Genomic DNA, 10,750 nt, shown 5'->3' with positions numbered 1-10,750 from the left:
CTGATTCATGTGAATACAGTTAGAGACAATAATATATATGGCAGACAAGATACAACTTACTAAGGGTGAAAACTATGGGAATGCAGGACTGTCAGTCAATGGCCGTGGGTGGGGCTTTATAAGCGTGACATCACATTAACAAGAGAATCAAAACAGCATGTCTAATGAGACGGCTCTGGTTTAATGGGGATTAAAAAGGACAAGCATGTGTATTTTTTCATTGTAGGGTGGTTGTGTCAGAGCCAGCGCCAGACCATAACTAACAGGGGGCACGTGGCTTCCAACGGGGGGCACGCAATTAGCAACAATAACTTGCAAAAACAAGACATTAAAACAACAAATACAGTGCAAGCACACACTCATACAACTGGTACAGACTGTCAGCTCATTTCCCGTTTAAAGTGCAGAAGATCACAAACTATGCGCAAAAGTTAAACTATTTTGAACTTTGACCGCGGCGTGAGCGCAAGCTCGATGCAACAACAATAGCCCTCGCGTGGCGCAAGCCATTGAAATGAATGTGTTTTATAGCGCAGCGCACACCGCGTCCTAAAAGCCGCTTTACCATAATCACGTCGTATTGCTGTTAACGGTCTATAGCCACACTTCACATATAAGCTTACGCAAATTAAAACAAAGCTAACATACCTTTAAAATAGCTGAAGCCGGCGTGTACGAACTTTAAACTTCCTTAATACAGTTTCCTGTAGATTTGTAAATTCCACCTCGACCTCTAATCCAATCGGTGTTTGCATGAAGTCAGATGGAGCAGGCGGTGCTGGTTCGTTCTAAATGTTTTAATATTCATATTTTACACGATCCATAAAATGCCGCGAAAAAACACATTGCTAGTATCAAGTCACAAATATGCTAAAGACGTAAAGACGCATGAGGCTCCGCAATACAACCAATCAGAGAACTGGTCTATTTTAATTAAAGAAAACATACATCAACTATATTTTCCTCATTTGATTACATTAAAAGTCATGAAACATTCAATGTTTAATTATTCTTGATATATATTAAATTAATAAAAAACTGTGTAGGGGCACAACAACCTGTTTGGGGGGGCACGGCCCGCGAATGCCCCCCCTTGACGCCGGCCCTGGGTTGTGTTCACACACTGCCAACACACATTTATGTCCTAACACCTTGTAAACTATTTGCATAAAAGGTGCCTTTTAAGATTTTTTTTAATCCAAACTATCCTCATGATCTGTAAATCAAAAAACACCATACATATCTCGCTCTGAAAAAAACTTGCTAATAAATTATATTTCAATGGAAAGCCTGTCCACTTCTGTTCATGATCACAAGAATCCTGGTTACCTCTCGACACCTTTCAACTGCCATAGATCAGTGTTTTTCTTTGTCTGAGACCATCCACAAGGAAAGCATCAAGTTGGATATCTGATTTAGGGGGAGTGGACATAGTAAAGATTATTATTACTCTTGACATTGTTAACTAAAAGTTATTATAAACATATATGGTATCATTATATTTCCTTAACTATTACCTATTTCTTTTTTTCTCCGTTCCCTGGTCCCCTATTTGCCTGTCCGGCACCATGAGGGATGGTTGTGGGTGGGTGTGTCATTAGGCTCAGTGTCTGCCTCCTTGCCATCTACTCGTAATTTCTCCTTGGGCTTCTTTGTTTTACTCGCCTCATTTCTCTTAATGCATCACATCTTAGTTAACATACATAGACATAACAGTATAAAATGCAGGGTTAGTGTGGCATGACTGTTGACCTGACCCTTGCCCTGAGATAGTTCTTCACTGCACGTTTTTATTAATGCACCAAACATAAGTTGGTATTTTTGCAGACATAAACACACACAAACAGTAAAATATAACTTCGGGTAAGTGAGAAGTGTGTGTTGGCCAGACCTTTTTCCAGGGCTGCATTCCCCACCATGCACACTAGTTATGACACATAAATACACACCCATGCATTAAAAATATAAAAAAATGTGAAACATAGTAAGCGTGGCGTGTAGGTGGTGGCCTGGGGCAAAACGTTTCCAGGGAGGGTGTTGGTGGCTCCTGAGCGCTGTGCACCATCTGTCCCTAATACCCAGCTATGACGTGACATAGGTTGAGGACGGGCGTACAATGTGGCCGCAGTGGGATCAGAGGCAGCATTCAAAGAAAATTATTATTATTTATTATCACAACCACTATCTACTCTGTCCCTTATTCTCCAACTCTCACCCAGTTCTGATGAAACTAATATTATTACTATTACTCTGTCCTTTTTTCTTAAACTCCCCCCTCTAATCCTGATGAAGCTATTAATATTATTTTACTACTGTTATGGATGTCATTGATTGTATTTCCTATTGATATATTTATGTACATACTGATTAATTATTATAATTACATGCACACGCGAAGAACAGTTTCTCTCTCTGTTTAATACAGTTTCTTTTAAAGATACACTGTAACCCAATTCAAAACTGTGCTTAGATTAACACTGAAACATAAATTTGCATCAGGCAAGAGTTGATGGTACTAAACAATGAAACACTTAACATATCCATTTAATTTCCTATAATGAAAGCACACTAAAAACTCAACAAATACTTAAAAGATCATTTCCATGAACTGAGAAGATTATAAAATAACATCTATTAATGAATTAACTAATACATAAAATGAAATATTTTTTAGTAAAAAACATAAAACATGGTACAGTGGGCTGCCTTAATCCTCAGCATTAGCAAACTGGTCAGCCACTACGGTGTAAATACAGCGGACCCATTTGACAGGCCGTTTGTGGTGAACTACTGGCGTGTAGTGGTCCTGGCTGAAGCTTGTGCTATTTTGGACGTCACACTGAACCATCTCTGTTGTATTCAGTTCATCTCCAGGATCTGTTGAAACATGGCTATGGTTAGAAATAGTAGACAATAACTCAAAACAGCTTTAAGCTATAAACTGCCCCCCCCCCCCCCAAATGTATCCAATTAATCATGTATGAAATTACCATAAGGGGGTTGGCTCTGTTCTTTTGTGGTAAGTAAACACTCCTCAATCTCCTTATCCCAGTCCTCCTTCTCTCTAAAGTGCTGTGATTTGAAGTTCTTCTCATTTATCCAATGAGTTTTTTTCTTTTTGGTAAACTTCTGTCTCCACCTTAACTTATGGCACTGGTTCGAATGCATTTGCTCCTTTGGATCTTGGTTGAAGTCACCCTGATTGTTTAAATACAATTAAATCATCATCACAAAAAATCATCAGGTACCCTACTTACTCTCATATATTAGCAATTTTTATGTAATATTTAATCTTCAAGGTCACATGAGCCTTGTCATATGGTAATTATTTTAACCAAAAAGTATTAATACAGATATGAAAAAGTATTGTTTTTTTAGTATTTACTATAGTAAACAGCAGTAAACTGCAGAATACCACAATAATTGTTAGATATGTATAGTATCTTGTGATTATCTTGTGATTGTGTAAATTGTTAGTTGTACTAAATACTGTAGTATAGGGGTGAGCGGGTACAAACCTATGTAGGATTAATTGTAACGCAGCTACTTTACATACAGTATGTATACAGGGCTGAGCAATCTGTGCTTTTGGTCTTTTTTCTCTTAATGTCAGAAGATGATCTCCTGTGAATTTGTGAAAGGTTTTGATGTGTTTTGGTTAAGATATTGAACAAAGGGTGTTTTGGAGTCATGAAAGTAAATTTCTAAGTAAGTCACCAAATCCAACCTTATATTATTTTAATCACTGTCTTGTTACATAAAACATAACACCATTTTGAAACATGTCAGCAACTAGTAACTGATAGCCTGGATTGAAAACATTTTTACACAGCGGGGTTAGTTGTCACACAGTATGTAAATACTATTCAACAAAATGATTACTGTTAATACAATATCAGGGGAAATATTTAATAACTGACAATTATCTTTTTTTTTGTCTTAATTGTTCAATCTATGCATTGATGCAGAATACAAAGATGGTTAGATGAAGGATCATGGATGGATGAATGTCTGGATATCAATCTATTATAGGCAGATATATAAACAATATCCACCTTTAGTATATAGACAGAATTTTATTGAATTATTTGTCTTTTAACAAAATTTTCTAGCAAGTGTTACAGCAAACCCTCTATTTGTTACATTTAACCCCACCTATGGGGTAAGTTGTAACGTTTGCACTCCTGTCACTTTCAGTGCAATTGTACGATAACAGCAGGTCCCACAAACAACTTTAAGTGTTCATTTGTAGCAGAGATGTGCTTGTTGATTGTGTAAAAAATGATTTATCTAACTTAAATATTTTTTGAATGGTAGAGCCAAAGCCAAAAAGCGTAAGGTTGTGCCCCTCTCTCCCCTACTTTAATATTTACTAATTAATTTTAAAAAACACTACAGTATTTTATTGTAATTTTAACAGATTATAAAAATTAAAATACATAATTTTTTTTCTTGTGGGTCTTTTAAAAAATGTTTTTTATGTGTTCAAATTAGGTAACAAGTTTTGTAACTTCCTTTGTTTGACCAAAGATGGCAGTAAATTCAACCGTGTTGAAAATGTTAACAATTCAGTATGCATAGAAAGTGTCTTTTGTCAACCAATATGAATCTTTTATAGTCTATGGTATGAATAAGGCCCGAAGGCATTATAACTTTACACGTAATCAAAGATAACGAGAAATGAAGGATTTTTGTCCTCGCGCATGCGCGCCCCTCTCCACATGTTCACGTTTAATGGATGTCATAACTGCCCTTTTGTGTAAATATACTTGATTCAAGTCGACCACTTTATCAGTACCAGACAATTTACATTTGAAAGATTAAATCAATCTATCAATCAATTTTGCTAAACAAATAACATCCGCTATTAAACCTAAGAAATAAGAAGGTTATATATATAATGCAATCCTACCTCAGCGATATCCGGCCAACCGACGACACTTTTACAGGAGTCACTCAGGCTCGCGGCAAGTTTATGGGCGAACTCCAATCGGCGTTTTTGCGCCCTTGAAGTGCACTTCGAGAAGGGGACGCCACACAACGGTCTGTCGGGATAAACACAAAATTACATCGTTTTCTTTACTCCTATCGCCAAGTTTCTTACAAACAGCCACGTTATGAGGTACAATTACCCGTCACCTTCCAGAGTTCCCAATTTAAGGGCTGCCCTTTGTGGAAGGGTCGGGATGTTCACTTCCGATTGGATTTCGCCCTATGAGATGGAGCTTTGGTAATTCGCCTGCTTTATGGGCTGCTCATCAACAAGTAAGCGATTTAAAACACCTAACGTTACCTGTTATAATATACACGCATACACACAATTTACAGTCTAGAGAGATCCTCCACACTAACTTAATATTGCGTACAAATAAATCAAATGTTGTTGTGTTGGGAAGCAATTCAACTCTAATATATCTAGCAAACTCAATAAATTCAAATGACTTAGAGGAAATTAGAAAGATGTAAACTTTCTGAATCATAATGAAAACCTTTCAGACGGCACCCGGAGGGTTAAACCATCCACTATATCTCATTCAGATGGTTGATTCGATATTATGACTACTTTTAAGTCAATCTACATCCCAATGAGATTTGTTTTATTTGTTTTGATCTCAGGTAAAATCTAAAGCTTGAATGTACAGCACTGCCTCAATGTGTCTGCCAAATGTGTATGTGATTCTTGTTTCTCAGCTTTTTGCCGGAAGCATTTTAGTCGCTGGGGACACAATTCTTACATGTGTGGTGAATATAATAGAAAGAGATCAGTTTTGAACAAATAGTCTAGCATATTTATTTCAGATTGAACATCAATCCAGAATTACTCTGCAAATCAAAGCCATCAAATGAATCTGACTTTCTACATAAATATATGATTAAAAGCCTTGAGGCTTTGTTTATCATTTACAGATACTCCAATTTATACCACATTTCTGGAAAATGGCTTTGATCACTAAAATAAGCATTTGTTTTAATGTATGAAATGTGCTGCTTTTTGCAAGTTGGATTGCTGATTAAAGGCGGGGTGCATGATTTCTGAAAGCCAATGTTGAAATTTGAAATCACCTAAACAAACCCGCCCCACACATATGCAACCCAGGCAACGATGTCGGTTAGTAGACACGCCCTTACTGCTGATTGGCTGATTTGTACTCGGCCTGACTCCCTTTTCCAAAGTGTTTTTCAAAAATCATGCACCCCTAAAATAAGAATTCACATTTTATTGTAAAATTGTCACATTTTACACAACTTTGTAGTACTTGATACTGACAGGACAACAACAGCACTGTTGTTATATATATTATATATATTATAAATATATTAAATGATACATTGTAGTTTTGTTGGTAAGTAGCCTTATTTTTCTGTGGCTTAATTAATTTCCACATACCGTACATTTTTATAGCTCTAGATATCCTGCCTTCCTCAAATGCATTGATTTTGTACAAAACTCATCAATCTGACAAGCTTTGTGTCCATGATTGGCCAACTAATCAGTACATTGTGATTGTCCTGAATACATTTGACGTCAGCCAGAAATGTGAAGCTCCTTACCATGTTTCAAAGATTCGTTCGCAATGCTGACAGGAGTCAAAGAGCCAGTAAGATGCTAAATTTAAGCATCCTATCACTGTTCCCGGACAACAGGTTTAAATGCATGCAAGCTCAAAAAACACTGTAATTTTCTCAAAATATAAATTTACCCCATTTCTCAGAGATCCCCAAACGATTCGTGTGAAGCCGTTCAAGGACTCAGTCTGCCTAAACCCCACCTTTCAGTAGCCTACTCTGCTCTGATTGGTCAACTGATAGAGTCTCCGCACAGACCACAGATCAGTGGCACAGACCAACAATATTGTAGTGCAACATGTATTGACCTAGTGCTAACATAATTTACTGAGAAGACATTATCGACATCAATACATATCATTCATCATTAATTCAAGCAATAAAAATGACGACAAAAACATTTAAGGATTTGTTAACTAACCGGGCCATAGCAAAACCGTAAGTTCACTCTGACAGTATATTAAGAGTTTAAACACCAACATCAATACACATCATTCATCATTACTCCAAGCAATAAAAACGACGACAGAAACTAACATTTTACACTCATTTAAGCAAGTATGTAAGCTAACCGGGCTGTAGCAAAAATGTAAACACAAGTGTATGCGTTAGCCGCTTGCTAACGTGACTCTCTGACAGTATATTAAGAGTTTAAACACCAACATCAATACACATCATTCATCATTAGTCCAAGTCAACAACGACAGACATTAAAATTTTTACACTCATTTAAGCAAGTATGTATGTAGCTATAATCATACTTACAGGTTGTGGTTAAAGGCGGAATCCACGATGTTTAAAAGCCAATGTTGATATTTGAAATCACCTAAACAAACACGCCCCTACCCCAATAGAATCTGGACCTTCTGTTGATAGACCCGCCCCACACATACGCAACCCGGCAAGGATGTCTGTTAGTAGACACGCTCCTTACTGCTGATTGGCTATAAGTTGGTTTTGGTAGTCGGCCCGTCTCCTTTTCCAAAGCATTTTTCAAACATCGTGGACTCTGCCTTTAAGAGACGCATGTTGTTCCAAATAAAGTGGGTACTGAACCATCTTTCATTGCCAAATGTCTAGTAAATCCCTCCATGGAAAAGTAATTTTAACCACAGATTCTTCATATATCTTCATCCTTTAGTAGTGAAAACAACCCAAACTGAAAACACAGCGTGATATGATGTTTACACACTAAATAGCTGAAGTGTATGTGGGCAGGTCAGAGTTTTCGTTTCTCCCAGGCAAGGAGATTATTATGCAAAGTGTTGGAATTACGTGAATAAAGACAGGCAGACGATTCAATCCATATGACCACTCGTTTCAGCGATTCAGAGTCGACTCCCTACTTTAGAAGCCAATAATTTTATTAAGCATGCACTTTTTGGTTTAACTGCTTTGCACATTGTTTACATTGATAGACAGCTACTTGACACTGAAATACATGTCATTTTCGATTTTGGATCTGTGTGGCTCTTTAACTTACAGGCCGAGTCAAAAATGGGATGAATTATGATAATGTCGTTCTTGTTCACGTCAACCACCCAGGAAGTAAACTGTTGCCAACAATCTGTGTGTTTGTCGTAGTCTAAGAAAAGATATTTACATTGGAAACGACGTCATCGTTTACTTTGGGGTTTGTACCTTTTGCATATCGTTAACATGTACTAATACACACTTACACACCAAAGCAAATGTAAAATCGTTAATCTGATGATAGTTGCTCTTTAACTTCGGGCCAGGTGCGTAACCGTGACAACCTATGTGCGTCTGATGAAACCATTTATCAATTTTATTGTTATCTTTGGCAACACGCGAGTGTTAGAACATTTCAAATAATTCAAAGACTGACTTGTTATGTTGTAACTAATATATTAATGAAATAGTCAATACAAAATCACGTTTACAAAAAAATTGTATATTTAATCTTGAGGTTCCAATTTTGTTTTACAAGTTACCGGTAATAAAACTCAAATCATGTTTCATGTGGATGTCTCATTTATAAAAACAAAATGGACAGGCTAGTTCTGGTCCTTGAATAGGAATGATAGAGCCGTGATAAATTAGCATACAGCTGTGACTTTGCGCAACTGGACCTTGCGATTACTATGCAACTGCATCTGTGCTGCCTGGCAACTACTTTATTCAATTGTTCATGAAGAACTACATACTTTTAGAAACAATATTACATGTGTGTTTTTAAAAAAAAAACATTATCAGGTATAAGCCCCAAGAAGCCGTGTTTTACAGTGGATGTGGACTCTCAGCATTTTGCATGAATAACAGCACCACTTGTTCTAAATAATAAATTCATGTGTAATGTCATTGTTATGGTTGCAAGGGTGTAGGGGGGAGCAAACTACATAAACACAGAATTGTTGAAGGGCTAAAATTAAAAACAGGACTGAGCAATGCATATTTTATTCAATGTTAAACTGCACCTGGAGTATTTCTTTCATTGTGGATCTGAACACATAATTGTAGGGGAATTTGCAGATGTTGTTTTACTATAAAAAGAATACAGCATGACGTTAAAAGAACTTAAAAGTAACATAAAAATGTATGTTAATTTGATAAAAATGCTGCATTTATAACAGTGTAGCCGTGTTTCTGTATTTAATACACATTAGGTTTTTTATTAATAGGAATACTATACTTTTGTTAAGTGCAGGTGGTCTTCAGCTGTTTCTTGAACGTTGTTACAATCTCAGCAGACAAGGCAAACTTTGACAATGCAATTCCCCTTGAGTTAAATTTAACTCTGTCCCCGCCAGCGTTTTTTTTTTAAAGTTGCCAGTCAGTGCCAGCATTTTTCATGATTTTCACAAAAGTTTAATGCCTTCCAGAAAATGTTCTTCTTTAAATATATAAACAAACAATATATCAGATGAAAGAACAGACCCTCTGCTTTCATACAAAAAAAAACGTTTCATCCTACCTTCATTAGTAGTTCTCTTGTAATCACCTCTCAAACATGGGTAGGTTTCTTCAAAATCACCCAATTTTGAGCAAAAAGCTGAGATAATTCCATTTTTGCGAAAGACTTTTGATAGAGATTAGATTCAGAGCGATCTTTAAAACATACACGGAGTTCTTTCTCTTTCGCGTGAGGCGTTACTTCTGGGTTGTATAAGTTGCGGAAGTGCGTCACCTGGTGGTTAATAGCGGTATTGCGGAAAGCCGGAAATTCTCGTCATTGGCAGGGAAGCGTTTTCTCTTAATTGACAAGATATCTCGTCAATGGTGGCGAAAGAGTTAAAGGTGCAGTGTGTAAATTTTTGTGGCATCTAGTGGTGAAGTTGCAAATTGCAACCAACGGCTCAGTCCACTGCTCACACCTCGCTTTTGAAACACATAGAGAAGCTACGGTAGCTGCCACCGGACAAACATGTCATCGTTGGAGACAACAAAAAATTGTCCGTTAAGGGCTTCTGTAGAAAGATGGCGGCTCAAAATGGTGACTTCCGTGTAAGGCGACCTTCTGTGTATGTAGATAAAAAGGTCTCGTTCTAAGGTAATAAACACATAACGGTTCATTATGAAAGGTCTTTATACACCCCATATAATATAGTTTTGTATATTATTTTTCATTTCTGTAAAGAGATCCTTCTAAAAATTACACACTGCACCTTTAATGTGAGACTAAAATTTACATATTATGATTCCTGTGGCTTTGGCTAGTTTTTCTACCTATTATATACTATTTTAAGGACAGAGGGGTTAGGTTGGCTGGGTGAGGGAGGAATGGAGGGTAGGTGCAGTTGCAGTATTCTGGTTTGTATATTGTTAACAATAAAAAAGGCAAATTGCATTTGAGCCATAAAATAAACTGCCACCTTAATCATGGGCTGGTGTGAGCTCAACACTTTTGCCTCCCAGATAATATAGCATTGTCATTTTCCTTTTATTGAGGATTGGGCTAACCATGTATTGTTATTAATAAATATTCTTCTGTTAGGTAAATAAAATTAACCATCTATATATAGAGATATTCCTCTTATCCCATCGTCTTGCAATAACAAGTGGAAAACCATGGTTGTAATATAAACTAAATATTTAAATGTCCAGTCCAGTTATCCGTTCCAATAGGAAATATTCTGTTTATTTAAATTCCCTGAGTGTTTTGGTTTTAAGTATCTTCTCTGGTAAACTAACTTCTTTGAAAAATCGAAGCTTCATCTTTATC

The 10,750-nt window shown here is 36.7% G+C and overlaps 1 protein-coding gene and 1 long non-coding RNA gene across 5 annotated transcripts in view; one reads left to right on the top strand and one right to left on the bottom strand.

Moving 5' to 3' along the window:
* Positions 1-2,398: 2,398 nt before the first annotated feature.
* On the bottom strand, positions 2,399-5,277 carry LOC129437703 (uncharacterized). 2 transcript variants are annotated; one of them, XR_008642328.2, is made up of 4 exons: positions 5,140-5,277; positions 4,913-5,045; positions 2,991-3,198; positions 2,399-2,877 (listed from the first exon to the last, which is right to left on the bottom strand). It is a non-coding gene; the product is annotated as an uncharacterized lncRNA (long non-coding RNA). The 2 variants fall into 2 exon arrangements; XR_008642327.2 differs by having other exon boundaries at positions 5,133-5,268.
* The window catches only part of ptgir (prostaglandin I2 receptor), a 50,966-nt gene continuing 45,341 nt past the window's right edge, over positions 5,126-10,750 (top strand). For 2 of the 3 annotated variants that reach the window (XM_073862675.1, XM_073862674.1), the window contains exon 1: positions 5,127-5,265. The gene's annotated coding sequence lies outside the window, so the exon portion shown is untranslated. Of the gene's footprint in view, positions 5,266-10,750 lie in introns of all 3 variants that reach the window. The other variant, XM_055195992.2, reaches the window with a different exon arrangement.

This window comes from Misgurnus anguillicaudatus, chromosome 24, assembly GCF_027580225.2.
Source record: "Misgurnus anguillicaudatus chromosome 24, ASM2758022v2, whole genome shotgun sequence".
Lineage (NCBI taxonomy): Eukaryota > Metazoa > Chordata > Actinopteri > Cypriniformes > Cobitidae > Misgurnus > Misgurnus anguillicaudatus.
Note: the sequence above shows the minus strand (reverse complement) of the source record. Positions and strands in the feature narration are given on the sequence as shown.